At 42.2% G+C, this 27,593-nt stretch overlaps 1 protein-coding gene and 1 long non-coding RNA gene across 2 annotated transcripts in view; one reads left to right on the top strand and one right to left on the bottom strand.

Annotated features, from left to right (window-relative positions):
* The window catches only part of ZBTB8A (zinc finger and BTB domain containing 8A), a 58,455-nt gene extending 57,157 nt beyond the window's left edge, over window positions 1-1,298 (bottom strand). Inside the window, exon 1 of the mRNA XM_007182461.2 lies at window positions 1,162-1,298. The gene's annotated coding sequence lies outside the window, so the exon portion shown is untranslated. The remainder of the gene's footprint in view (window positions 1-1,161) is intronic.
* On the top strand, window positions 1,162-22,799 carry LOC130709276 (uncharacterized). The gene is made up of 3 exons (XR_009009799.1): window positions 1,162-1,298; window positions 17,466-17,539; window positions 22,724-22,799. It is a non-coding gene; the product is annotated as an uncharacterized LOC130709276 (long non-coding RNA).
* Window positions 22,800-27,593: the final 4,794 nt, after the last annotated feature.

Genomic DNA, 27,593 nt, shown 5'->3' with positions numbered 1-27,593 from the left:
TAAAAGCCCAATAGGTGAGAATCTACCGCTTCCAAACACGTCTTGGACTAAACCTAACATGATGTTATATGTCTACTATATCTCAATTTAAAAGGGAAAAAAGAAAAAGGGGAGGAGAAAAAAAAAACACGCCTTTGAACGATACAGAGCTTGGCTACTGACACAATCAATAATAAATAAGCGCATTTTAAGGGGAAGGGGCCAAACCGCTATTAACTTACAAAAGATGCCGTCTGCATAGGTAGGAGGTGAGTCTGTGTGGGTCCGTCATAAAACAATAATTATAGCACAATATTTGTTAGGTATAGCAAGTCTGCCTTGGGTTCTAAGCTCGGATCTGTCGCATCACGATATAAAACCAAAGGATGAAGGATGTACGGAGAAACTCGGACCACTGCCCAAGCAGCCACCTTCCCGAGGAAGCGCCCGGGGCCGAAGGGGTGAACCCCAGACCTCGGCCGCCCCATCCCGCGGGCCATCCATCACTCGCCGCGCAGCCCGAGCCCGGCCAGCCGCCGACCCTCCGGGAGTCCGCGGCGCCCGACGGCTCCAGACACGCCCGGCACCGGCCCCGTGCCGCCTTCCAGCCGCCGCCGCCAGGAGGCTCCGCGCGCCTTCCCGCCTTTCCCCGCGCCGCGGCCGAGCCGGGCCGGGCGGCCAGGCGGGCGCGGCGCTCGGCGGGGGCGGCCGGGCGGGCGCGGGCGGCGACGGCGCGGCCATTGTCCCGCTGCCCCTCCCGGGCGCGCAGGCGGGCAGGGCCGGGCGGCTGGGCAGGCGCGGCGGCCGCGCAGTCCGGGAACCGGTGCGCCCCGCCGCCGCCCGCCTCTCCTCGCCGGCCGCCGTCCCGAGGCCGGGTCCTTTGCGCCGGCTGGCCGCGCCTCCTTTGTGACCGTCTCCAGACCCTCGGAGCCGACGCACCGCCGCCGCTGCGCCCGGGGCTGCAAATGGCGCCCGCTCATCTCTGCGCCTCCCGCCGCTCTCCCGGGCCGGGGACGTCCGGGGGGCGCCGCACCCGGGCCGCATCCCGCCGCTGCCGCCGCCCGGGGCCAGAGCCTGCGGCGCCTTAGCCCGCGCCCCCGCCCGCAGCGAGGCTCGCGGGCCCGTCCCGGGCTGCCCCGACGCCCCGCCCGCCCTCCGCCCGCGCCGCGCGCAGCCACTTACCGCGGGCCGAGGCGCACCGGCGGGTCGCGTGCGCGGGCCGGGGTAAGATTCCCGGTTCTCGGCAGGGGAAATACCCCCTTTCGAAGCCGTTCCTTTGCGCCCTAAAACAAGTAGCCCCAACGTGAGAGAAACAAAAGGTATTTGCTGACGTGGGCGTTGGACAGAAACGCCCGAGGGCTGGGGACACAATTAAAGGGGCAACGCACAGATTTCAGGCACCAACCAGGAGCTTCGCCCACTCCCCTGCCCTTGCCTACACCCCGCTGCACCCTCCAGAGGCACTGGGGTGCCCGGATCCCCTAGCAGTTGACTACAGAGTCATTATTTAGTCAGGAGCTTAAATTTTAAATTGTACTTTACGTTGGGAAAGGCGCCTCCGGAGGGCAGAAGGGCTGGATTTCTAGGATCTGGGGAATTTGGTTTAGGAAAGAGGGAGGGACTTAGGCGTGCCCACAATTACTGTGTAAGTACATGTGACATTATTGTACTTAAGTTTAGCAACGTCAAATGGAAGAGATCTGCACAGAATTTTTCCCTTTATTGAAGCACTCGTTTTAGTCGGGGATAACCTTTTCTAAATCTCTACAGGTCACAAGCATTTTCTTTGAAGAGGATAACCCAAGAAGCTGAGATAAGAGAAAATAACTCTTGGTTAAGTTCAGACAAAATATAAAACTAGTAAGAATAGCAGGTTTTGTGTTTTCAAATACAAAAATTCATTGTATATCAAGCCTTTCTTCTGACATATTTATGTCCCTAATATTTAGAGTTCTGACGTCAGGTTATATATTTGCTAAAATCTTAAGTCACTGAATTTTCATTGTTACTACGGAAACAATTCTATAAACTAAATTAGTTTTCTAGTTCCTTATGTTGGGATCAGGTACTGAAAAGTACTGTGATATAGTAAAACTGAAAAAAAGACTCAAATTTTCAAAACATTTAGTTTTTGATGGATTTCTCTCTTATGTCATACTCAGTTATACTGGACAAAGTTTATTACTTTGGTTTGATCATAATTAGCTATGCGTTTTGAGGATCATACTCTCTACTAGAAGGATACAAAATATTCACAACTATCTCTTAATGTCACTTCTGTATTACTCTTGAGTTGTTTTCCTATTTAGTTGCATTTCCTCACATTCTGAACGGGTAATTGAAAACGTGTTTGAAAGCCACTTGGTATCAGGAGTGTTGGATGTACTCAAACTCTTTTACTAGCATCCCCATTGAGAATTCTCCCAGAAAGACCTGGGCATTGTTATAGCAAAAGGGTTTTGTTTTGTTTTTTTAGCCTTAATTAATTAAAACATGCAAAAGAATTCTACAAACTTGTTCCTCAAGAGAGCACATCAGATGGGTGATAAACTCTTTGTTTCAAGGAAGAAGTAATGGGAATTTTTTTCCCTCAACTTCCCCCTCTAGCTTCCACAACTCCTTTATATATTTGGAGAATTCCTTACATTATGAGTAATTGGTAGGAGGTGGAATCTGCCTTCTGCAACAGAATCTGGAAATGCCAGCGACTTGCTTTCCCAGAATCCCTTGTGGCTAAGACAATGGCCAGGATCTATACTTTGATAATCGGATGCATCCACCAGGGACTTTGAAGAGGGAGCTGTAAGAAGCAGGAAACTCAAAGAATCTTTTCTGGCAGTGGTGATAGTTGCAGCAAGATAATACCTCCAGGTGCCACAGTGGCAGTGCCACTAGTGGCAGTATCCACTGTCCAGTGCCAGTGCTATCAGTGGTACCAGCTGCCATGGCTCTGCTGAGAGCAGTGTTGGTATCCTCACCAGACCAGTTCTGTGGTATGACTTGGCTATTGTTTCTGCCTGGTTAGCATAGGCTCCAATCCCTGTGCTTTGCTCTTCCTGTGATTCTGTGAACTTTTAATACATTCATTTCTGTTTAAATCAGCCAAGGCCAGTCTCTGTGCAACTAAGAACTCTAGCTAATACAAAATGTTAAAAGGCATTTGGACATATGGCCTGAAGCTTAATAGATAAAATTGTTGGAGGTAAAATGTTGTCATCAATGTTGTATAGATGGGAATTAAAACCATGAATATAGATAGAAAAGAGAATATGAAGTAAGAGAAGAAACTAAGAACCAAGCATCACCAACTTCATCATCCAGTGGCTGGCTAGAGGAAGTTGAAATTGCAAATCAGTCTAAGAAGTGACTAGAGTAGAAGGAAGAGATGTGGGATAGTGTGGTGTTACAGAAACTAGAAGAGAGTAATTCAAGAAGGGAGAATTGGACAATAGTGTTAAATACTTCTCTTAGCAGTCTAAGAGAAAAAGTCTATTAGATTTAAAAGCTTGGAAATCATTGACTTCAGAGAACATTATTAAGCTTGAAAGAAGGGAGCAAAATCCAGATTATCGGACTATGGGGAATGAAGAAATAGAGATGGTGAGAATAGACAGCTCTTGAGAGATTTGGTTATAAAGGGTGATATTCCAATTACTATTGCTGTGTAAAAAGCCAACCCAAACATGGTGGCATAAATCAAAGATTATTTTATTATGCTCACGGATTCCGTGTGTTGCAGGAAGGTGGACCTCTTCTAGGGCCCAAGAGTGGGCTCTTGTCTAACACTCGGAAATGAATTGTCTGAGGAGACATAAGTGCTGACAAAGCAAGAGACTTTACTGGGAAGGGACGTCCAGGTGGAGAGCAGCAGGGTAAGGGAGCCTAGGAGAACAGCCCTACCACGTGGCTCTCAGTCTCAGGTTTTATGGTAATGGGGTTAGTTTCTGGGTTGTGTCTGGCCAATCATTCTGACTCAGGGTCCTTCCTGGTGGCACGCATCACTCAGCCAAGATGGATTCCAACGAGAAGGATTCTGAGAGGTTGGTAGGAGATATAGACTGGCATCTCTTCTCTCCTTTTTTTTTTTTTTTTTATTTTTTTTTATTTTATTTTTTTATTTTTTATATGTTTTTTTTTTTTTTTTAAAGGATTTTCTTATTTATTTATTTATTTATTTATTTTTGGCTGTGTTGGGTCTTCGGTTCGTGCGAGGGCTTTCTCCAGTTGCGGCAAGCGGGGGCCACTCTTCATCGCGGTGCGGGGACCGCTCTTCATCGCGGTGCGCGGGCCTTTCTCTATCGCGGCCCCTCCCGTCGCGGGGCACAGGCTCCAGACGCGCAGGCTCAGCAATTGTGGCTCACGGGCCCAGCTGCTCCGTGGCATGTGGGATCTTCCCAGACCAGGGCTCGAACCCGTGTCCCCTGCATTAGCAGGCAGATTCTCAACCACTGCGCCACCAGGGAAGCCCTCTTCTCTCCTTTTGACCTTTCCCGAATTCTTCTGGTTGGTGGTAATTTGTTAGTTCCACATTCCTTACCAGGACCTTCTGTTGTAAGATAACTCAAGCAAGTGGTTACTATCTTGTCTGGCCAGAGCGGGCGGTTTCAGTCAGTGGTTCCCCTAACACATGGGTCAAGAATTTGACAAGTCACAGCAGAGATGGCTTGTCTCTGTTCCACAATGTCTGGAGTCTCAGCTGGGAAGACTCAAATGGCTGAGGGTGACTTGAACTGCTGGGAACTGGAATCACCTGGAGGTTTCTTCACTGACAGATCTAGTACCAAGGCTGGTGTAGCCAAAATTCAGCCTCTGTACCCTGGTACCGAATTGAATCTCGGAGACAGAATTTTGGGTGAAGTAGAAAAGAATAGGTTTATTGCTTTGCCAAGCAAAGGGGGCCTCAGAGGGATAATGCCCTCAAAACTGTGTGTCCTGAACTGGAGGGGATAGTGAGGAGTTTTACAGTAATGGTTCAAAGAGGAGGGTATGATCAGCTTGTGGACATTCTTCTGATTGGTTGGTGGTGAGGCAACTGGGAGTCAGCACCATCAGCCTTCTGGTTCCAACCAGAAGGGGTCTGTGTGCTTGTGGACAGCATACAGTTAACTTTTTTCACCTCATGGGGTTTTAGTATCTTCAAAACAACTCAAAGACATTGTTATGTATAGCCCTTGAGGAGGAACCAGGACCCTGCCCCAAGGCTGTACTATTGTTTCTTGACGCTCCTCCCTTGTCTCCGCATCCCCTCCCTTCCCTGATTAGCAACTGTTTGAACCTGCCCTTTGGAACTCAGGGAAGATCATGGAGGCTGAATGAAGCCTATTTTCTGTAATCAAGAAATGGGGGACACAGAAAGACTTTTGTGCCCAAGAGCCCCACAGTGTCTGCTCTGTTTCACTGGGACTACTTGAAAACTAGGCTCAGCTGTGACTGTCATCTGGAGCCCTACACATGGCCTCTTCATGTGACTTGAGCTTGCAGCATGCTGGCTGGGTTCTGAAAGGGAGTGTCTCCAAGAGAGAGCATACCAGGAGGCGGTATTTCAAGAAAACTAGGAAGGAACTGCACAATCTTTTATACCCAGCTACAGAAGTTGCATTGCCTCACTTGCCATATTCCAGTGGTTAAAGTAGTCACAAGCCTACCAAGATTCAAGAAGAAGGGGATATAGCTACGATCTCTTAAGGGGAAGAATGTCAGAGAATTTGAGGCTATGTTTTAAAGCTATTCCAGGCAAAGAGACAGGGTATTAGCTAGAAGGGGATATACATAAAAGACTTTAAAATGTTTAATGATGATGGAAAGCATGACGATGAGAGGGAGATACTGAATACTCAGGAGGAACAATTAATAGTGGCTGAATCTCTACAAATTCAGGGAGAAGAAGATCAAAATCTCAAATAGAGGAGCAGCCCCTAGATCAGAAAAGTGATAACACTGCTATCCCCATTGAAATTGGGGGGGGCAAAGAGAAGAGTATGGATAGGTGTGTTGGTTTAAAAATGCCCACATATTGACACTGCTCCCTTCAAGAGGTAGATCCTAATTCCCCTCTGCCTGAGTGTGAGCTGGACTTAGTGACTTGCTTCTAAATAATAGAATAAAGCAGAAATGATAGTGTTGGATTTCAGAGTCTTGGTGATACAGGGGAAAGCAGCGTCCTGCTTTTTCTTTCTGTCTCGGATCAGTTGCTCTGGGAGAAGCCAACTGCCTGAGGATGCTCAGGCAGCCATGTGGAGATGAACAGAGGCTTCCTGCCAATAGCCATGTGAGTGATCCATCTTGGAGTGCATCCTCCCACCCTAGACAAGCCTTCAGCTGACTGAAGCCCCAGCTAACAGCTTGACTGAACCCTCAGGAGAGACCCTGAGCCAGAACCAACCAGCCAAGCTGCTCCTGAATTCCTGACCCTGATAAACCTTGTGAAGTAATCAATGTTTGTTGTTTTAAGCCATTAAGTTGTGGGGGTAAATTTTTATGAAGCAATAGACAACTTATACAGATTGTGGTGATTAAAAGTGCTATCATAACGGGACTTCCCTGGTGGTCCAGTGGTAAAGAATCCACCTTCCAACGCAAGGGACACGGGTTTGATCCCTGGTCGGAAACTAAGATCCCACATGCCATGGGGCAACTAAGCCCGTGCGCCACAACTACTGAGCCTGCACACCTCAACTAGAGAGAGAAAACCTGCACACCACAACTAGAGAGAAGCCCACATGCTGCAATGAAGAGCCCATGTGCCACAACAAAAAGATCCCGCATGCCTCAATGAAGATACCGCATGCCACAACGAAGACCTGACACAGCCAAAAATAAAAATAAATAAAATAACTATTTTTTAAAAAAGTACTACCATTGGGCTTCCCTGGTGGCGCAGTGGTTAAGAATCCGCCTGCCAATGCAGGGGACATGGGTTCGAGCCCTGGTCCGGGAAGATCCCGCATGTCGTGGAGCAACTAAGCCCCTATGCCACAACTACTGAGCCCATGCTCTAGAGCCCGTGAGCCACAACTACTGAAGCCCACGCACCTAGAGCCCGTGCTCTGCAACAAGAGAAGCCACCACAATGAGAAGCCTGCACACCGCAGCGAAGAGTAGCCCCCTGCTTACCACAACTAGAGAAAGCCCCTGCGCAGCAGCAAAGGCCCAGCACAGCCAAAAATAAATAAATAAATTTATTTTTTTTTAAAAAAAGTGCTACCATAACAAAAACCTAAAAATGTGACTTTGGAACTGAACAGTGGTTCGAAGCTGGAAGGACTTGTATATAAGTGTTAGTGAAATATTGAGCCTTTCAAAAAATAGTAGAGTCCTGATTGCCTTTGAGGAAGCTGTAAATGAGGACTTAAAGGAAAGTCATAAAAATCTTACTGGACACTGAAGGAGATGGTGTCCTTGTTATGTACTGGCAGAAATTTAGCAACACTGTTGCCTACAGTAAGGCAAAAAGTAGAAAATGTACCTAGTGAATTGGGTACTCTAGCTAAGGAGATTTCCAAGCAGAGTGTTGAAGGGGCCACCTGGTATCTTCTTGCCACTTGTAAGATATGAAAGAGAGAGCTAAACCAAAGCAAGGACTGTTAAACAAAAGGAAACCAGAGCTTGCTGGTTTTGAAAAGTCCTAGCCTCTCCAACTGGTAAATGATGCTAAAATTAAGAAATGGCTTCTGAGAATAGATTAAATGCCAGAAAACACAGTCTAAAGATGAAGTCAAGGGAGTAGCTGTAAAAGCCTTTGTTAAGATAGAAGAAAGATCTAAGGTGGTACCTCAGAGCACTGTTCAGTTGATTTTAAAAGTCCTCTAAAGATTAAAGAATGTGACTCGTGGATCCTCTCAATCAAACAATAGAATTCTAAGAAGTTTAAGGGCATTGTTCCTCAGCAGAGGGCCAGGAGAGAGAAGAACTTATCTTGAAGAGCTTTGTGAGGGTGCCTTTTGTGAACCTTAAGAGTTCAGAGTGAACCTTAAGAAGATTCACAGGAGATCCATGTTTTTACAAGACTGTTCAGAGGAACACTGCTTGGATGGAAAGAGTCAAAAGCAATACAAAATGAAAAAATATCTTCTGACCCCCAAAATTCAACTAGTAGGATGCAATCTGTGCAAACTATGCAGTTGCAAACATGGGCTGTCTTTCATGCAAAAGGAAGAGTGACTCAGAGGGAAGAACCAAGAGCCCAGAAGGTAGAACCAAAAGCCATGGAGGATTATCACTAGGCCTTGAGTCCTAATCAAGGAATTTCCAACATTTGCCCAGCTGGATTTCAGAATTGCAATGGACCAATGATTCATTTGTTCCTGCATTTCTGCCCTTTTTGAATAGGAATGTCTATAGTGGTTATCTTATATGTACCCCCATTGCCTGTTCGGTGTGTATGAGGTAGATAACTTGTCTTCTTAGTTCATGGGTCTTCAGATCAAAAGAAGCTGTACTTGAGGAGCTGTGCTTAAGGAACTACACCCTTAGGCAGATGTGGATTAGAGTGGTCAGAGACTCAATGAGATGGAATTTTTAACCAGTCCCTGAAATACGAACTGGAAATTAATGGATGGAAAGGAAAGGAGTATATTTTCTGAATTGGGGCAGTGGTTTACTGATCATTGCTTCATTTGAATTCTGTTTGGCTGAGAGTGACAGAAAACCCAAAGTAACAATGGCTTAAACAAGATGGAAGTTTATTTTTCTCTCACAAAAGAATCTGGAGGTAGATTATCCAAGGCTAGTATAGGAGCTCCATTCTATGAAGCCCTAAGGGAACCAGGCTGTTACCAACTCTCTGTTCTACCATTTCTAAAGTGTGGCCCTCATGCTCCTATTCTAAAATGGACCTCCAACTCCACATTCCAAGCAGAAGGATAGAGGAAGGGGAGAAGAGGAATAAAGGGCATGTACTTGTTGTCTCTTAAGGAAAATTGTGGAACTGCCATATCACACTTTTATTTACATCCCATTGGCTAAAACTTAGTCTCATGGTCACATCTAGCTGCAAGAGAATCTGGGAAATATAACCTTTAAACAAGGTAGTAGTGTGTATAGCTACATGTTCTATTACCAAAGAAGAAAGAGAGAAAAGATACTGAGGGACAGCTAATAGCCTTCTATAGTCAATATTGTTACTTGTAGAGAATAGAATCCACTCTAGGTAGTTTAAACAGAAGGGGATTTATTAGGCAATATTAGATGGCTTATGAATCTCTAGGTGGTCCAGGGAATCATGTTTAATTGCTGAAAGTTCAGGACATTAGCAACCAAGAGAAACTGCCAACTGTACCACATGGCTATAGTTATAGAACTCCCAATGCTGTCTCTTCTTTATACTATGACATTAGGAATAGACAGGGCAGTCCCTGCCAGAGCTACCCCAGAAGAACCAAGTGCCTTCAGACTCTGCTTGCAAGAAGAGCTGATCTACCCATGAGTATGGCTTCTGCCTCACATTTCTCATTTCCTCCTTTCCAGTCTCAAGTCGATGCATCTTTTTGAACTATATAGCTTCAGGGGAGTCTAAGAAATATAGTTTCTAGCTTTCCAGCCTATGCAGTATAAGAATGCATACTAGAAATTGGGTCATTTGTAGAGATGTGGATGGATCTAGAATCTGTCATACAGAGTGAAGTAAGTCAGAAAGAGAAAAATATCATATATTAATGCATATATGTGGAATCTAGAAAAAATGGTACAGATGAACCTATTTGTAGGGCAGGAATAGAGACACAGATGTAGAGAACATGGTCACAGGGTGGGAAGGGGAGGGTGGGACGAATTGGGAGATTAGGATTGACATATATACACTACCATGTGTAAAATAGATAACTACTGGGAACCTGCTGTATAGCACAGGAAGCTCAGCTCGGTGCTCTGTGATGACCTAGATGAGTGGGATTGGGGGTGGGGGGTGGGAGGGAGGTCCAAGAGGGAGGGGATATATGTATACATATAGCTGATTCACTTCATTGTGCAGCAGAAACTAACACAACATTGTAAAGCAACTATACTTCAATTAAAAAAAAAAAAGGCACACTATAAGGGGATTGGAAAGTATGTTTAGTGAGCCAATACACAGTATATGCAACAGTCCATCATTTTGTATACTAGTTATTCATACAACCTTCCCATAATCAAATTTCAAAAAACAATAGCAATAAAATAGTCCCACCTAATATAATTCTACTGTCATTTTAGAAAAAAAAAATTCTCACCCTGTCTGTGAAAGGGAATACCCAATGTCTCATCAGGAACTGCATCAATTTCTGGGAAATGTTCATATCTTATCTGTTCAGTCATAATATAATATTCCTTTTTTTTTTTTTTGGCTGCGTTGGGTCTTCATTGCTGCGCGCAGGTTTTCTCTAGCTGTGGCGAGGAGGGGCTACTCTTTGTTGAGGTGCGCGGGCTTCTCATTTGTGGTGGCTTCTCTTGTTGCAGAGCATGGGCTCTAGGCACATGGGCTTCAGTAGTTGTGGCATGTGGGCTCAGTAGTTGTGGCTCATGGACTCTAGAGCACAGGCTTAGTAGTTGTGGCGCACAGGCTCAGTTGCTCCATGGCATGTGGGATCTTCCTGGACCAGGGATCGTATCCATGTCCCCTGCATTGGCAGGAGGATTCTTAACCACTGCACCACCAGGGAAGTCCCATAATATGATATTCTGTAATCAAGAAAGAAAATGGGTGTAGCTACTACAGTCCTATTTCTGAAACTGGTCACAAGGCAATAGTTGGCATTTATAATTTCCTTCCTCTACGCCCTAGTCTATGTTCCATATTCCATAATATCTTTTGTCTCCTATGATCTTTTTTACCTCAAATCTATTTTATTAGATATTAGGATTACTCTCTTCTGGATTCTTTTGATTCATATATGCCTGTCATAGCTTTTTCTATCCTATTTTTAACCTTTCCTTTTTTCAAAAGAAATATATGCTTTGGTAAATCATATTGTTGGATTTTTAAAGCTGGTCTGAGAGTCTTGGCCTTTTAGTTTTGAATTTAATGCAATGACATTTATTGTATTTACAGTTAAATTCGGATTTACTTCTGTCATTTTTAAAAATTCTTTTCCATTAGAGTTTATTACATGATATTGAATATTTTTCCCTGTGCTATAAAATAGGACCTTGTTGTTTACTGTCATTTTATATTTTACATTTGCTTCATGTTTTATTTATATTATGCTATTGTTGTTGTTCTTCCATATAGTCCATTGGCTATATTGAGTTTTCTTCTGCTGATTTAAAAGTTATATATTTATGTTTTGTTTGAATTGTGGTTGCCCTTAATTTATTACCTATATTCATGTTTGTTTGTTTGTTTTACCCTTTTGGATAATTAAATATATAAATATATATTTCTTCCACTTAACAAGCAAATACTTAAGCACACCCTCATGTCTCTTTTTCTCCACCCTCCGCCAATATTGATATTTTGGTAATGGATTTTTTTTTCTCTTTTTATCTTATTTGACATAAACCTTTTTTCTTTAAAGACAAAGATAAACTTTACCAAAGTATTTGAACACTCTTATTTCTTCCATCTCTTGGAGCATCTCCCAGATTTGTTTCTCATCCTGAGTACTTTCTTCAAGATCCTTTTTTAAAAAAATATTTATTTACTTATTTATTTGTTTGGCTGTATGGGATCTTTCTTGTGGCATGTAGGATCTAGTTCCCTGACCAGGGATTGAACCCAGGGCCCCTGCATTGGGAGCGCAGAGTCTTAGCCACTGGACCACCAGGAAAGTCCCAAGATTGTTTTTAGATGTTTGTCTTTGTGCAGCAAAGCATCTAAGGCTTCGTGTCATGGAGAATATGTTTATTATGCTCTAATATTTGAATGACAATTTGACTGGATATAAAATTCTAGAATCAGAGTTCTCTTCCTTTGGTACTTTAAAGCATACTGCTCTATTCTTATCTTGCATCCAGTGTTGCTGCTGAGTAGTATATCAATTTGCTCTTCCTATGGGGACCTTTACAATTTTCTCTTTGTCTTTGATATTCTTACATTTTACATTTGATATTCTTAGATTTTGTTATAATGTGTCTAGATTTTCCCTTAATGCTCCTGTTTGGCACTCTATGGGCTCTTTTAGTCTAACACCTTTGATCCTTCTTTAATTCTGTGAAGTTTACCTTCATTATTTAAAATTTTATTTACTCCTCTCCATTTTCCCCCTTCCTTCTGGGACCCCTAATTTTCTAGATGTTGACATTTCTACTCCTATCCTCCATGTCTCTTGACTTTTCTTTTTATGTTCTTTTTGTCCTTTCTTGCTATTTTATGGGAAATTTCTTCAATATGGTCTTGAAATTTACTATTTTTTCTTCACCCATATCTGTCCTTCCGTTTATTCCATCTCTTGTGTTCTTTCTTTCAAGTATTACATTTAAATGCTAATATTTCTTCATGGCTCTTTTTTATGATTTCTCATTATTGCCTCATATTGTTAATGTAATCTGTTTTCTAAGTATATTTATCATTCCTATCTTAAAACTTTGATCCTTTTATTCCAATATTTCTTAGATTATATGTATGTAATTGTGTGTGTGTGATTTACTTTGTGGTTTTTTTATGATGGTTGTATTTTGGCCTGTGAACTCATGTTACCCTGAGAGTATTAGCTAGTCTGTCTGCTAATGCTTCTCACACTGTGCTTCTCAAACTGTGGTGAAGAACCAGATTGCCTTTTTCCCAATCTGTTGCAGGCCTATTTATTATATAAAACTTTTTACACGCCTACTTTCATTTTCTGTACTTATTATAAGCCAGAGACATCAGTCCTTGAACTATACTTTGACTAGTATTGTCGTAATGCATATTGGGAATTGGTATTGGTTCAGGGTGATATACTGTATTAAACTTTCCAACTATTCCCTTCTTTTACTCTGAGAGGATTATATATCATCACCCATTGCTATGTGACTTTCAATGCCTCTCTGGAGACAGTGTTTTTCCCTGCTTCATCGTCTGGTTTGGTTTTGTGACTGGCTTGGACCAGTGGAATATGAGCAGTGACAGCATGCCTGGTCTGAGCAGGAGCTTTAAGAGGCATCCTTTGTTTCCACCAGCTTTCTTGTTCTTCCATTCTGCTGCAAGAATAGTGTGACCCAAATAGGGGCTGCTCTTACAGCCCAGCCTATGCCCTAGAGTGAAGCACATGGAGCCACAGAAGCTGACCTGCAGTTGCCAACATGTAATAAGCAATAAATATTTGTTGGTTGTTGTAAACCAAGGGTTGGCAAACTACAGTCCATGGGCCAAATCCAATCTATTATCTTTGTAAGGCTAAGATTTTTTTTTTTCATTTTTGAAAGGTTGAAAAGTAATCAAAACATGCATATATGTAAATTAATTTATGACAAAGGAGCCAAGAATATATACTGGGGAAAGGACTGTCTCTTTAATAAATGGTGTTGGGAAATTGGACAGCCACATGCAAAAGAATGAAACAGGACAACTATCTTATATCATACACAAAAATCAACTAAAAATGGATTAAAGCCTTGAATGTAAGACCTGAAAGCATAAAATTCCTAGAAGAAAACTCACAGGCAGTAAGCTCCTTGACATAGATCTTGGTGATGACTTTTTGAATTTGACTCCAAAAGCAAAGGCAACAAAAGCAAAAATAAACAAGTGGGACGGGCTTCCCTGGTGGCGCAGTGGTTAAGAATCTGCCTGCCAATGCAGGGGACACGGGTTCGAGCCCTGGTCCGGGAAGATCCCACATGCCATGGAGCAACTAAGCCTGTGCGCCACAACTACTAAGCCTGCGCTCTAGAACCCGTGAGCCTCAACTACTGAAGCCTGCACACCTAGAGCCCATGCTCTGCAACAAGAGAAGCCACCACAATGAGAAGCCCGCGCACCGCAACGAAGAGTAGCCCCCGCTCACCACAACTAGAGGAAGCCTGTGCGCAGCAACAAAGACCCAACTCAGCTAAAAATAAATAAATAAATAAATAAATAAATATAACAAAAAAAAAGTGGGACTACATCAAACTAAAAAGTTTCTGCATAGCAAAGGAAACAACAAAATGAAAAGGCAACATACTGAATGGGAGAAAATATTTGCATATTATTTATCTGATAAGAGGTTAATATCCAAAATACATAAAGCACTCATACAACTCAACAGCCACAAACCAAACAATCTGATTTTAAAATGAGCAGAGGATCTGAATATACATTTTTAAAAAGAAGACATACAAATGGCCAAACAGGTACATGAAAAGGGGCTCAGCATCACTATCATCAGGGAAATGCAAATCAGAACTCACACCTGGGGACTTCCCTGGTGGTACAGTGGTTAAGAATCCGCCTGCCAATGCAGGGGACACAGGTTCAAGCCCTGGTCTGGGAAGATCCCATGTGCCACGGAGCAGCTAAGCCCATGCGCCACAACTACTGAGCCCACACACTGCAACTACTGAAGCCTGTGTGCCTAGAGCCATGCTCTGCAGCAAGAGAAGCCACCGCGATGAGAAGCCCGCGCACCACAACAAAGAGTAGCCCCTGCTCACCACAACTAGAGAAAGCCCACGTGCAGCAATGAAGACCCAATGCAGCCAAAAATAAATAAATACATTTATTAAAAAAAAAACTCACACCTGTTAGAATAGCCATTATCAAAAAGACAAGCTATAAGTGTTGGTGAGGATGTAGAGAAAAGGGAGCCATAGTGCACTGTTAGTGGGAATGTAAATTGGTCCAGCCACTATGGAAAACAGTATGGCAGTTCCTCAAAAAATTAAAAATAGAACTACCACATGATCCAGTAATTCCACCTCTGGGTATTTACCTGAAGGAAACAAAAACACTAACTCAAAAAGACACATGCACCCCCGTGTTCATTTGCTGCATTATTTACAATAGTCAAGACATGGAAGCAGCCTAAATGTCCATCAATGGATGAATGTATAAAGAAAATGTATATATACAATGGAATATTATTCGGCCACAAAAAAGAATGAGATCTTGCCATTTGTGACAATATGGATGACCCTGAGGGCATCATGCTAAGTGAAATAAGTTAGAGAAAGATAAATACCATATGATCTCACTTATATGTGAAATCTAAACAAAACAAAACAAATGAGCTCATAGATACAGAGAAGAGATTGGTGGTTGCCAGAGGCAGGGAGGTGGGGGATGGGCAAAATAGGTGACCCCCAAAGGTACAAACTTCCAGTTGTAAAATAAATAAGTCATGAGGACGTAACGTACAGCATGGTGACTGTAGTTAACAATATGTACATTTGAAAGTTGCTAAGAGAGTAGATCTCAAACATTCTCATCACAAGGAAAAAAATTTGTAACTATGTGTGGTGCCGGATATTAACTAGACTTTTTGTGGTGATCATTTCACAATATATACAAATACCGAATCATTATGATGTACACCTGCAACTAATATAATGTTATATGTCAATTATATCTCAAAAAAAGGTAATCAAAAGAAGAATATTTTGTGACACGTGAAAGCTACATGAAGTTCAAACTTTAGTGTTCATAAAATTTTGTCAGAACACAGTCATACTCATTCCTTTATGTATGTCTCTGGCTGCTTTCATGCCACAAGGGCAGAGCTGAGGAGCAGCAGCAGGGACCCTATATCCCACAAAGCCCAAAATATTTACTATCCAGCCCTTCACAGAAAAAGTTTGCCAGCCTCTGTTGTAAGCTAAAGAGATTATGAGGTTGGTTGGTACCTCAGCAAAAATGACTAATATAGTCAAGATGAGTTTAAGGAGAGATAGGGGAGTAGCCCCAGAGAAGGGAATGCCAGGCACCACAGAACTATTCTGGATCATTCCCATTTGCTCTCACTGTGGACACGCAGCCCTTCTGAACTCTTACCTTGAAGCTCTTCCAGAGAAGTAGCATTAGGATGAGGTGGTCTCTTAGCGTATAATTCCTTAGCTTTGTGTATTTGGAAGAGAGGCTGGCAGAGAGAATGCCCACATGCTGTAGTCAGCCCACTCCCATCTCTAATCCCCCAGCAGGACTTGGCACTGACTCGATATTAGTCTGTCCGTACTGGTAGCCTGGGGTTTTGCTCTTTGCACTGCAACCTGAACCTGTTGAATATATCTTTATTTCTCTGGGCCCCACTCAAAATTGGTAGTCCTTTGGGTTACTTGGCAAATGGATCAGAGCAACACCCAAATGTGCTATATGTGGCCTCCAAAATTCATACTCGTACAAGTGCACTGCTTCTTCTTCTTCTTCTCCTTCTCCTCTTCCTCCTCCTCCTCCTCCTCCTTCACCTTCTCCTTCTCCTTCTACTTCTTCTCCTTCTTCTTCATTGAAGTAGACATGACATACAATATTACAAGTGTGTTTCATAATGGTAGGTATTGGAAAGTGCAGCAACTTGCTTTTTACTTAAAGGAACTATCCTTACATGCCTTAGTCCATTGGAACCTAGAAAGTTCACCGCGGTGGCAGCCCCTTGAATTATCATGGAGCTTCCCTTGCATCCTCTGGCCTGTATGTGTCTGACCAATGCATCTAGATACTTGTTCTCTTCACCAAGTCCTATTGCTACAATGTCATCACTGACATGGCAGGCATCTTATATGACCATGTTACCCAGTATAACAAGTTGTATGGAAATCTCAGTGGAGGGCTAGCCAGACCACCAGTCGGGAATGGTGATGCCTGTGGTTGGGCTCCAGGACCCAGAGCTATGATAGGTCATTCCAACCAAGGGAGCTGCAGAGAGTCAAAGATGACTTCTGAACCAAATCCTTGGAGGAAAGCCAAGGTTAAGCCAGGGAAAACAAGTTCAAATTGTGGAAATGGGATAAATACGGCTGTCGGAACAGAGTAGGAGCAAGGTAAGGCATGAGCCCTCACATATGAATAGTATCTTGGTTGACTGTAGGATTCTCGGATCAGTCCTCTTTTCTCCAAGGCCTGGAATGTTCCATTGTCTTCTAGATTCCAGTTTTGCTAATGAGTTGTCTGATGCCAGTTCAATTCCCTTTCCTTGATAAGAAAACTATTTTCTCTATCTGGAAGCTTGTAAAAATTTTCTTTGATCCTTGACTTCGGAAATTTCACCAGGACTAGTCTAGGTGTGTGTCCTTTTTCATTTGCCTCTTTCTACCCTCTCCCTCAATCATTTGACTCCAACCATCTCAGTCTGACAAGCCAGTTCCTGCCTCAGGGCCTTTTACTCTCTCTTTTTAAAATTGTGGTGAAATATACATAACATAAAATTTACCATTTTAACCATTTTTTTAGTATACAATTCAGTGGCACTAAGAACATCCACAGTGTTGTACAACCATCATCGGTATTCATTTCCAGAACTTTTTCATCATCCCAAACAGACACTCTGTAGCAATTAAACAGTAACTCCCCATTTCCCCTACCCCCAGCCCCTAGTTATCTCTAATCTATGAATTTGCCTATTCTAGGTACCTCATCAGGACCTTATATTCCTATTCCCTCTGACTGGTTTCTTCATTTTCAGATCTCAGTTCCATTGCCACCACCTTAAGAGAAGCCTTCCTTGATCACCTCACCAAAGCAGCACTCCCCAATCCAGTAAGTCTCTATTCCAATACTCTAACCTTATCGCCATCTGAAAATTATGTTGCGTATGTTTTGTTATTGTCTATCCTCCCCAACTAAAATATATGATTCATGCCTTGTCTATCTTGATTACTGCTGTGTCCTTAGCATACAGGACAAGTCTTAGGAAGTGTCTGTTGAATGAATGAGTGACAGTGGAATATAAGAAGTGTTTTTTCCTCCCGTGGGCTTAGAGCAAACAGTTCGCAAGCTGGGATCTTTGTGTTGAGGTATGTGGAAGTGTCCTTTCTGTTTGCTGGAAGCCAGCAGGAAGCATTGAGTTCAGCCCAGCATGGCAGCTTCCTCCATGCCACCTGCATCTGAGCAATACAAGCTTCTCCCAGAGCTGCATGCAGAAAGCAAGCATCAGTATCTTTGCCCTGGCTGCCTCTTGGGAGGAAACACTGTCTTCCAACCTTGCATCCTTTGACCTCTCCCCAAGCTGTGCTCCATTTTGCAAATGCTGATGGTCTATGCCTTCTTCGCAAGAACTCAGGGTCTTGGCTGTACCTGAGATCTCCCCCAGACTCCAACAGGGTCAGTTATCGAGTGGTTCAGCTGTCCCAGCAGAGAGTTGGAGAAGGTGGACGAGAATGTATGCATTCTGATTTGTTTTCTTAAATGGAAGAGAAGGAGATAGAGTTAGAGGCAGCAATTTTGTGTAGCACACAGCCTATCTTATCTATGCTACAGATGGTAATAAGCAACCATTACTGATGCTCCATTGATACTAGAAGCAACTTTGAATTATAGACGTTGTGTTACACTCTCAAATTAATGGAGGGTTGTTTCAGCAAGAACCTGGCACAGGTATGGAACGGTTATGAATATGAACGTTAGCTGTCCTGGATGTCTTGGTGCAAAACAGGTTGAAAATCTCTGTCCTAGAGCCCCAAATCCAAACTACTTACAGTGGCTCACAGGATCTTTCACATTCCTTACCATCCCCTCCAGCCTCCTCTTCCCCAGCCTGCTGAGCAACCTCACTTACAATCCCCCAAATGTAATGTGCTTCCTCTTGCCTCTGCACATACTTTCTCCCCTCCATCTGGATTTTATTACTCTCCACCCCCACTTGCCTTGAAAATTCTTAATTTCCTTCAAGATTCAGTTCAGACATCACCCTGTGAAATCCCTAGAGGTAAGTGCTCCCTCCTCTCTGCTTCCCTGTGGCCCTAAACAAACATCTCCATTACTGTCCTTATGAAAAGTTTTCATAACTTTTCCTTGGTCTGTTTCTTTCAGCTACTGAGGGCAGGCATTTTATCTTATTTCACTGTGTAATCTCCATGTATGTGCCCTGTATCAGATATACTGCTGATGTCAATCAGTGCCTGGTCAGGAGACAGAAACCACACCACGAATTTTGTATAAAGAATTATTAACTAGTAAATGAGATAGACAGATAGATAGATAGATAGACTATAAAGATTATACGATTATGGAGCCAGGCAAGTCCAAAGCTGCAGTGTGGGCCAGAAGGCTCAAGACCTAGGAGAGCCAATGTTCCAGTTCAGTCCAAAAGCAGTCTACTGGTGGGTTCCCTGTTTCTCATGGAGGCCAGTCTTTTTGTTCTATTCAGGCCTTCAACTGATTGGACAAGGCCCACCCACATTATGGAGGGCAATCTGCTTTACCCAAAATTCACCAATTTAAATGTTAATCTCATCCAAAAACACCCTCTAAGTTGACACATAAAATTGATCATCACAGGTGGTTATCTACTAAAAGGGTAAAAGAAAACAGGAATAGCAAATGTAGCAAATGGCAAAGAAAACAGGAGAAGCTAACACCTCTAGGGTTGAAGGAAAGTACTAAAGGAGGGAACAAATTTGCAAGGCTCCCCACCTTCTTCATCTCTTGACAAGACTGAGATTCAGACAACTATGGAGAATGTATTTGCAGCCCACTGGATGGTGAAGTTCACTGAAGTGCCACAGGCCTGGACTGGAGGATCAGAGGACAGCCACAAGGATGCCAGTATATCTTGCTAGAAAGTGAACACTACTACATTGGCAGCTGCCATGAAGGATCAAGAAGACAGGCCCACTAGGTCCAGGACAAGAAACCCCTGCCTCTGCTTTTGTAATATCCCTCCAGTGTCCTCTATTAACTAGGCTTAGGATTGCCCCAGCTGACAAAGAAGACTTGTCTATAGGGTCCAGCTCATTTCATGAAGCAGGGCAAAGAAGGGTAGATTGGGCTTCCCTGGTGGTGCAGTGGTTAAGAATCTGCCTGCCGGGCTTCCCTGGTGACGCAGTGGTTGAGAATCTGCCTGCCAATGCAGGGGACACGGGTTCGGGCCCTGGTCTGGGAGGATCCCACATGCCGCGGAGCAACTAGGCCCGTGAGCCACAATTGCTGGGCCTGCGCGTCTGGAGCCTGTGCTCCGCAGCAAGAGAGGCCGTGATGGTGAGGGGCCCGCGCACTGTGGTGAGGAGTGGCCCCCGCTTGCCACAACTGGAGAGGGCCATCGCACAGAGGCGAAGACCCAACACAGCCAGAAATAAATAAATAAATAAATAAATAGAAATACAATCTTTAAAAAAAAAAAGAATCTGCCTGCCAATGCAGGGGACACGGGTTCAAGCCCTGCTCCGGGAAGATCCCTCATGCCGCAGAGAAACTAAGCCCGTGTGCCACAACTACTGAGCCTGTGCTCTAGAGCCTGCGAGCCACAACTACTGAGCCTGAGTGCCACAACTACTGAAGCCCGTGTGCCTAGAGCCCATGCTCTGCAACAAGAGAAGCCACCCAATGAGAAGCCCGCGCACTGCAATGAAGAGTAACCCCTGTTTGCTGCAACTACAGAAAAGCCCGCGTGCAGCAACAAAGAACCAACACAGCCAAAAATAAAAATTAATTAATTAATTTTTTAAAAAAAGAAGGGTAGATTTAGAGCTAAGTGACAATAAGTTGATAATTTGCTACAGTTGAGGAATAAATAAATAATAAACAATAAATAAATAATAAAAATAAATAAATGTCTTCATCACCAAAAACTGTAACTAATTAGGAAGGTCATGTGTTGTCTGAGATATTCAAATGAGAAAATTTTTAAATTTAATGAAGGGAGTGGGGCTCTTCATAGGAAGGAAAGGGGGAAATAGGCTATAAGACAGGATCATGGTGACCAGGGAGATAGAGAATAATAAAGCACTATGAGGACAACAAGATGGGCCAGATACCTGTGAAGTTGTACCAGCTCTTTAACAAATGTAATTATCTTGGGGCTTCCCTGGTGGCACAGTGGTTGAGAGTCCGCCTGTCAATGCAGGGGATGTGGGTTCGAGCCCTGGTCTGGGAGGATCCCACATGCCGCGGAGCAGCTGGGCCCGTGTGCCACAACTACTGAGCCTGCGTGTCTGGAGCCTGTGCTCCGCAACAAGAGAGACTGCGACAGTGAGAGGCCCGTGCATCGCGATGAAGAGTGGCCCCCACTCGCCACAACTAGAGAAAGCCCTCGCACAGAAACGAAGACCCAACACAGCCAAAAATAAATTAATTAATTAATTTTTTAAAAATGTAATTATCTTACCCTTATCCCAGAATTAGAAACCTTTGTACTTTGTATGCTTGTTATTCCAGTGACCATAAATTCATTCCCATGCCACAGTTCAAAACACATTATCAGAATAAACTATTTTCCAATTTTTGAATTTATTTTCATGAAAACATTTACAAAGGGAATAAAAATTAAATCTCACTTCATTTCATTTAATGTTTTGCTTTAAGTCCAGTGGTTAGGACTCTGCGCTCTCAATGCCAAGGGCCCGGGTTCAATCCTTGGTCGGGGAACTAAGATCCCACAAGCTGCGCGGTGTGGCCGAAAACAAACAAAAAAATGTATTGCTTTATCCAAAATAATATCTTATTTAAAGTTATTCGTTAATGTAATATTAGGCTAGCATTTCCATAATTCATTCTGTTTATCTCTCTACTCTACTGGCTACAAAATGTTACCCCAAAAAGGGAAAGTCCTCGTTTATCAAGATCAATTGTGCTGGACCCAGATTTGCTCAGTCCCCGTTTCTCTCACGGCTGTTGAAGACTCCCCCAGAAGGATTGCCTGGTAGTAAGCACATTCCTCTAGGCTGCAGGAGGGAGGCTTGCCAAGTTCCTAAGGCAGAAGCAATACTGTCTTGGTGCTCCCCCACCTTGTCCAGGAGGGCCTATTGTGGGGACTACTCTTGGCCCCCCAAGTTGCTCACAGGCACAACCCACTCTTAAGCCTCAGAACTACCTCTGGGGCTTATCTGTTGCTGCTGAGACAAAATGTTCTGCAAGACCCACTCAGCACGCATGCTTCCAGACTGGCTGGCTAGGCTGGTTCCAGAAATGTGGGGGAGTTGATGCCTTTGGGGTACACTTTGGTGAGATACAGGAAGCAGCAGATACCTTCTTCTTCCTTCTTCCCCACCATGGACAGTTAGGGGATGCAGTAATTTCATACAGCCTTGCTGATGACATCCCTGGAGACCAATCACCTGTACTTGTTATGAAGCTGTGGCCAGCTCAATAATGCATGTATATTTTTATTGAATTCCTTCCCTGCTTTACTCCCCTTTCTCCCTCACCCCTGCTTCCCTGGGACTGCACTATTCCCCAAAGTGTTAGCACATAAGCTTTTGCCTCAGGCTTTGCTTTCTAGGGAACTAGGCTAAGACACAAGTGCTCTCATTCTACTTTCTTCCCCCAGAGGTTACCATTATTAACAGTTTAATATGGATCCTCTATTAATTGACTCACATAAATGAGGTTTACTTGTATTAAGTATTGTGCAGTTGTTTTATGTCCATGATATCAAACTATACTTTTCCCCTGAGGTTTGCTTTTAACAATATGTTTTGGATATCTTCCCATGTCAGTACACACAAAATTGATCTCATTCTTTTTTCCCAATATTTTATTTTGAAAAATTTCAATCATACAGCAAAGTTGAAAGAATTTTACAATGACTACCCATATACTCACCACCTAGACCCTTCCATTAACATTTTACTAGACATATCTATCCATCCCTCCATTCATCCATTCATTTTCCCTTTTGATGCATTCCTAAGTAAATTGCAGGCATCAGTACACCTCCCCCTTAAAAAATCAGTATGAATATCATTAATTAGAGTATAATGTTTATATATATATTTTTTGTTCCAGGTAAAATGTATACACAATGGAATGCACATATCTGAAGCCTGCTTTTGCTGAGTTATAAAAAATTCATACACCTGTGTAATCAAAACCCATATAAATACATAGAACATTATCATCACCCCAGTAAATTCCTTTAGGTCAATTTCTGCCCGTAATCCCCCATTGTCAACAATTGTTCCAATTTTATTTCATCAAAGTTTAGTTTTACCTGTTCTAGAACTTCATATAAATGGAATTACAAAATACGTGCTCTTTTGTGTAAGAGTTATGTCACTCAGCATAATGTTTTTGAGATTCGCTGTTGTTCATTACATAATTGAGTAGTATTCCACTGTATGAACTTATAAGTGTTTATGTATCTATTCCCCTACTTATGGACCCCGGTCTGTTTCCAGGTTTTTGGCCATTATGAATAGAGCTGCTATGCACATTCTTGTACAAGTCTTTTTATGCACAAAAGTTTTCATTTCTCTTGAGGAAAAACCGAGGAGTGGAATTGCTGATTTATAGGGTAGGTATTTGTTTAGTTTTATAAAAAACTGCCACACTTTTTTCCAAAGTGGCTATACCATTTTACACCTCCAAAAACAAAGTATGTGAGAACCAGTTACTGCACACCCATGCCAACATTTGGTGGTGTCAGTTTTATTCATGTTAGACATTCTGGTGGGTGTGTAGTGAAATAGCATTGTGGTGATATTCTCTTTAAGGGCTGCATAGTATTGCATGGTATATATATATCATAACTTTCTTGACTATTCCCTATCAATGGACATTAGAGTTATTTTCAACTTTTCCTATTACAGGCATACCTTGGAGATATTTTGGGTTCAGTTCTAGACCACCACAATAAAGCAAATATTGCAATAAAGTGAGTCACATGAAGTTTTGGAGTTTCCCAGTGCATATAAAAGTTATATTTACACTATACTATAGTTTATTAAGTGTGTGATAGCATTATGTCTAAAAAATGTACATACCTTAATTGAAATAATTTAATTTAAAAATATTTTATTGCTAAAAATTGCTAACCATCATCTGAGCCTTCAACAAGTCATAGTAGTAACATCAAAGATCACTGATCAAAGATCCCCCTAACAAATATAGTAACAATGAAAAGTTTGAAATATTGGGAGAATCGCCAAAATGTGACACAGAGACATGAAGTGAGCAAATGCTGCTGGAAAAATGGTACCAATAGACTTGTTCGATGCAGGGTTGCCACGGACCTTCAATTTGTTAAAAAACTCAATATCTGTGAAGCACAATAAAGCCAAGTGCAATAAAATGAGATATGCCTTACAAACAGTGATGCACAGACATGTATGCACTCATGTGTCTGATTTGTAATGTGTCAACTTGGTTGGGCTAAACTACATTTCCCAGAATTTCCTCTCTTGTATGTTTCATTTAGTGTGGGCCACAAGGGAGATTTGGAGGACAGAAGGAAATCAGCAGGCATTTTGTAGTTCATACACCTTATTGGTGATCTGCTGACTAACCTCCTTAGAGGTAAAGCAACAGATGGACCTGCAACTTCTCTACCTTCCCCTGGATCCTCCTTCAGCTTCTCCAACTCCTAGGCCAGTTGCACATATTTTGCTCCGTGACAAAGGGCTCTGGCTTCTGCAGGCTGCCCACATCAGCAAGAATGGAAGCAGTGAGGACTAACATGGGTTCCATTCCATCCCTGTGGTGTGCTAGCTCTTGCTTGTGGGTCCAGTCTGCTTCTGATCTCCCCACTTACCTCCATCTTCCCTTACACATTGCCTGCCTGAGCTTCTGCAAAAGAATTTCCCTAGAAGTAGAATCGCTAGGTCAAAGGGTATGCCTATTTAAAATTTTGACATACTGACAAATTGCCTTTCAAAAGATGCTATTGCAAAAGATGCAATTTGCACTCTCACAAATGGTGTATCAGGGTGCTCATTCTCCTGCAACTTCATCAAACTGGATTATTATGAATCATTTTAATTGTTGACAATTTGATTGGTTAAAAATAATAACTATTGGAAATTCCCTAGCTGTCCAGTGGTTAGGACTACAGGTTTCACTGCCGAGGGCCTGGGTTCAGTCCCTGATTGGGGAACTAATATCCCACAAGCCGCACAGCACAGCCAATAAATAAATAAATAAATAAATAAATAAATAAATAAAAGAATAATAACTATTGTTTTAATTTTCATCCCTGCTGATCAGTGAGGCTGAACATCTTTTCATATGATATTGGGTATTATCTTTCTTCTTCTGTAAATTCCTGTCTTTTTTCCTATTGAGATATTTGGGCTTTTTCTTAAGGAGTTCTTTATGTATTATTGATATTAATCCTTTTTCTGTTATATGTTTGGCAAATATATGACTCCAATCTTTCTTATCTTTTAATCTTGCTTGTAATATCTTTCACTCTACAAAATATTTTGATGTAGTAAAACCTGTTCATCCTTTTCTTTTATTGTCTTTGGGTTTTCTATTCTTCCTTAGGAAAGATTTTCTCACATAAAGATTATAAAATATTATCCTTTACTTTCCTTTAATACTTTTATAACTTTGTCTTTTTATGTTTAGAACTCTGATCCATCTAAATTTTATTTTGATGTATAGGATCTAATTTTTTTTTCCAATATACCTATCCAATTGTCCCAATGGTATTTATATAATAAGTCATCCTTTCCTTATGGGTTTAAAAAGTCACTTTTATCAGGTATTAAATTTATATATATTCAAGAGCCTTTTTCTGGATGTGTTATTCTGTTCCATTCATCTATTATCCATTGATGTACTAATACCATACTGGTTTGATTACTGTAGCTTTGTATTATATTTTACAACACTAATTTTAAGTGGAAAACTTTTTTATTAAGGCTTAATAAGGTAAATTTCCTTTTCTGACCATTTTAGTATTCAGTTTTACACTAAAAATAAAATTAACATCTACACACAACTATATGTAAAATAGATAATCAATAAGGGCCTACTGTATAGCACAGGGAACTCTACTCAATACTCTGCAATAACCTATGTGGGAAAAGAATCTGAGAAAGAATAGATATATGTATATGTATAACTAAATCACTTTGCTGTACACCTAAAACTAATACAACATCGTAAATCAACTATACTCCAATATAAAATTACAACATTTTTAAGTGTATAATTTCGGCAAGTAACCTTGTACAAAAGCACTAAGAAAATGTTTATTATTGTCATTACCTCCTATGCAGTCAATCAACTTTGGCTTATTGCCACAATTGTGTGGGCTTTTCATACTAGTCTAGAGTGAGTGGGTTTAAGACCAAAGTCCCTTGTCACAGGTTGGGTTTTCTGGGAAGTAGATGTTGAGTTAGAGTTGGGAGTATAAAAGGATTAATGGGGAGTAACACCTGTGAAGGAAAGGGAGCAGAAGCAGAATTGAGAAAAGACTTCAGTAGTGACAGTCTCTGCCAGCCCATTGGGAATCTCCAGAGCGAACTTTGCTGGATGGAAGACTCCCAAATTTTGGCTGGGCTCCTGGAAAGCTGAAACAGTCAAAGGCACTAACAGCTGGAGGCTTTCAGCAAGTTCTTTCATGAAGGGAGGTCTCAGAGGCACATCTCTCCAGGTCTGCCACATCACTCTTCTCAGCTCTGTGCTGGTGAGCACAGGGAGGTCTTTTAGTCATTCAACAAACGTTTATTAAGCAGTTCTTATATACCAGTTATTGGGCTAGATACTAGTGCTACGAAGATGACTGGAATATTTTCAACGAGCTCCTTTTCTCAAATAAGTCTCAGTCTCTGCAGAGGTAGGATAGGAACTCACCACCCAGGGGGAGAAAAGCCAGCACTATTTGCGGGGTATTTTTTAAATGCATGAACTTTTCCTTATCCATAATACAAGATGAAATATGCTAAATGCAAAAGATTCAAAAGCTCTAGAACCTAACGCAGGATTTGGCACATAGTAGGCATTGAATAAATATTGTTGACCGAGAGGCTATGAGAATTGGAGGAGAGAAGAATGATTTGGTTCTGAGGAGAAGATTTGTTTGTCACCTACCAATCAGTCAACAGTAAAATTTTTTTAAAAATCAGTTACAATCTATTCAGCTGATGCAGAATTCAAATAAAACTCACAAAGTAGACAAAGTTTGTCTTTACAGTTCTCCCATCCTCCTGCCTCCTTCGAGACCTTCTCCCATCCATAATTTTCTTTTCTTCCTCCCAATCATAATTAAAACTTTCATCCCCTAACTCTGTTGTGTGTCGATTTGGTTATTTTACTATCATGCCTCATGACAATTTAAGAATGATGTTTAAATTTCACAAATATACTTGCATTTAGAAAGAGGAGGTGTTTAAACACAATCATTCTGTAATTGGCAGAGAAGTGGGATCACTACTCTTTCCAACCACCAGTGCTATCACCAACACCACTTCCTCCCTTCTTTAGAACCATCCTTTCTTCCTTAGACATTAGAAATAAAGTATGGGCAGTTAGCCCTGCAGCCTCACCTCTTAGCTCCTCCCCACTTTGAAAGCAAAATTCAGAAGATATTATAAGTGACAAATCTGGGGCTCCCTGGGGTTTGTGACAGCTGACTTTGGTGTATGTCATTGTCATTTGATGACTCAGTCCTCAAGAGGAAGCTGTTCACCCTTGGACCTGGCCCCAGGATTGCTACTGTGGGAGAATTGTTTCTTTAGATTGGTGCAGGCAGGGGTTTCCAGGGGAGGAGCGTACTGGGGAGTTTTCCCTGCTGTGGAGGCACACACATTATAATATTTGTATAGGGGAAAAGAGAGAAGGGTGTCTAACATCTGTGGTCACTCTCCCAGGGACCTCCACTTAAGTGTCCCCCCAAATACAGCTCGGCCAATGGCTGGCTGAGGTTGAG

Source organism: Balaenoptera acutorostrata, chromosome 1 (genome assembly GCF_949987535.1).
Source record: "Balaenoptera acutorostrata chromosome 1, mBalAcu1.1, whole genome shotgun sequence".
In the NCBI taxonomy this organism is placed as follows: domain Eukaryota; kingdom Metazoa; phylum Chordata; class Mammalia; order Artiodactyla; family Balaenopteridae; genus Balaenoptera; species Balaenoptera acutorostrata.
The sequence above is the reverse complement of the archived record's forward strand: the minus strand, read 5'-3'. Positions and strand labels throughout refer to the sequence as shown.